The 2,727-nt window shown below is 34.1% G+C and overlaps 1 pseudogene; it reads right to left on the bottom strand.

The window, feature by feature from the left end:
• Positions 1–713: 713 nt before the first annotated feature.
• On the bottom strand, positions 714–1,670 carry LOC149181797 (uncharacterized; annotated as a pseudogene).
• Between the last annotated feature and the right edge of the window lie 1,057 nt (positions 1,671–2,727).

Below are 2,727 nucleotides of genomic sequence, written 5' to 3'. Positions count from 1 at the left end.
GAGTTGCATATCTAACTATCATCACAATCTAAATTCATGTGTGTACCTTCTACTCTTGAGAATGCACAATTGTCAATGACAGAAATTGAAAAAAATCACTACTCATCCTATTCAGAATGATCTCTTAACTACCATGTTTGCAAACAAAATACTTTCATATGTAAAAAAAATGTACTTATCCTTAAAAAATCAAAATTTTAACACGGCCATTGTAAAAAACTTAAATGTTACATTATCATGACTAGTGTCTACAAACTATATAGATCCATTTCATAATTATTCTACTCGAACTTTCAAGACCATACTCTGAAGAAAGCTCATTCAGGTAAGACCTTTCAGAAGCTTTCTCTCTAATGAACATAAGGCTATGAACCTACTTGCTCTCTGTGGTGAAAAAATGTTTCATTTTCATTCTCTTTTTCTATTCACATTGAAAGCATCCAATGAATGTGGCCTTGGCACTGCATCCAAATATAATCAACTTTTGGCATTGATTCATGCAGTATCTACAGTTGGTGCCTCCAAAAAGATTGTTCTAACATACTAACTTAGCAAACTGTTATTATGCTTAGCCAAATACTCTTGTGATCTCTTCATGATAAAGAGTCCTCTTTTATTTTTGTACAATGAAACTACATACAATATATATGGAAAGTTCCACCATTTACAATGAGACATTATCTCCTACTCTAAGTATCATCTGAAGGATTTTTCTACTTCTCCTGGAGCTGAAATAATAGGTTTAGATCAAAATAAACTTTTTCTTCCAAGTCTTTCATGCCCCCTTGCAACTAGGCCTTATTTTCTCATACAAGGAATAAGCCTCTGACCCTAGCTTCTCTAGAGGGTAAGACTTGGCCAGAGCCCTCATTGCCTCTGTCCCAAGAATCCACATTTTATTAGTTTCCATAGCCCGACAAAAGACGAGGCCAAATCCAATTTGAGAAAACATAGAGGTTTATATCGAATTAAACAAAGAGACAATATAAAAAGTGAAAACCATTATATTTTGGGTTGAAGTTTATGCTCTTTTTTTTAACTGTTGAAAGTACACATAGCCCCCACAAAATGGATAAACCGCAAATAATGAAGCCAAATAGAAGAACAAGTTAAACCCAAAATATCAATCCCTCCCCCTATAATAACATACTAAATTCAAATAACCCTAGAGGCAAATAAATCATCCATGCATTAATTTATTTATCAAACAAAGCATAAAGGAGGACTAAAACATGTACCTTTGGCTTGATCATAGTAAGGCCCAAATGCTTTGCGAAGGTACGATTCTACAAAAGCCGGAGATATAGGCTTGTTATTCTACAGAGAAAGGAGGATCCCTTCATTGGTGGTCTGTCGAGAAATCTGCATGGCAAATAAATGAATTTTCTGGTTCTCCTTATGCTATAGTTTCATCTTTGGTCCTTATCCTCATAGACACTGAGTCTTAGTCCTTTGGAATGAGCTAGCATTCCAGCAATGGCCTTCCCAAAGCTAAGGCCTTCTTCATATGAATAGCCCTCTCTTTCTGCCACCACCACCACCCACAATGTAAGCATGGGTGCTTTTTTTATTTGTATTCTCTCCACTTCATCTTCTTCCTTCCTTGTTTTAATGAGCTCCCTCACACTCTCATTTTCCACCTATTTTTCTGCATCATCCAGGACTTTCATTTTTCATCCTCGACTGCTATGTGCATAACAATAATAAATAAGAAGAAAGAGATGTTTTCTCTTCATAGCTCAGAATAATCCCCACAAATTTTAAATTTGGGTTGAGGCCAAAGTACAGAGGATATTTCAAGCTGCAGGAAAATTGGGAGAATTGTTTATACACTCTGAGTTCATTGAGGTCTTGCTAATAGCATAGTTTAGGAGGAAAAGTTGGTTTTTAAATTGTTCCAATCTTGTAAAGAAAAATATTGAAGATTATAAAGAGAAAGAAAATGGATAGATTCAAAATCATCAAAATTAAAAGGAGCACATGAGTATATTCAAAATACATCAAATTAGATAATTATGTTAAAAGAGAGGTTCTGCTTAGATTCTAAAGAGAGAGAAAATGGATATATTCAAAATCTTTAAAATTAAAAATAGCACATGAGTATATTCAAACGCATTGAATTAGATCTTTTAGGTTATAAGAGAGGTATTTTTGGTATTGTTATATTATATAAAGCGGGATATATTACAATTGGTCGTAAGTCAAACTAAGTTGAATTCAATCAGTTATTAAACTATTAAATGAACTTTAGAGTTTACTATTAAAGTAGTTTAAAATTTAAATATTAAATTTAGCATGAATTTATACCACTAGTACCTATTGTACGTGCTACAATGAAATAAATCATGAATACAAAAGTTGTGTTCAACAAGATATAAACCATCAAGATGTTGAACCATCCATTATAAAGATGGTTTTCAGTGCTAGTGATCTAGTCAAAAAAAGACCCCATAAATTAGTGCTTTGGGATACCCCCAAGATTCAATAAGTATTACGAAGTGTGAAAATTCAATGTTAAAGTGGCAGTGGCAACATCCTTGAGTTGACCCAAAGTGGCACCTTGTGAGCCTTGCACAACTAGAGTGTCAGTTTGAGCATCAACTAGATGCTGAATGGCATAAGTGGCAACACCTCACATTTAGGACACTTAGCTGCAAATCTTTATGCATGTTTTTCCATTGAGGGTACCTTTCAGATTTCCCAAGACACAAATCAAATATTTGGAGG

Source organism: Pinus tabuliformis, chromosome 3_2, assembly GCF_031772625.1.
Source record: "Pinus tabuliformis cultivar Carrire ecotype Pingquan chromosome 3_2, CPIR1, whole genome shotgun sequence".
Classification (NCBI taxonomy): Eukaryota; Viridiplantae; Streptophyta; class Pinopsida; order Pinales; family Pinaceae; genus Pinus; species Pinus tabuliformis.
The sequence above is the reverse complement of the archived record's forward strand: the minus strand, read 5'-3'. Positions and strand labels throughout refer to the sequence as shown.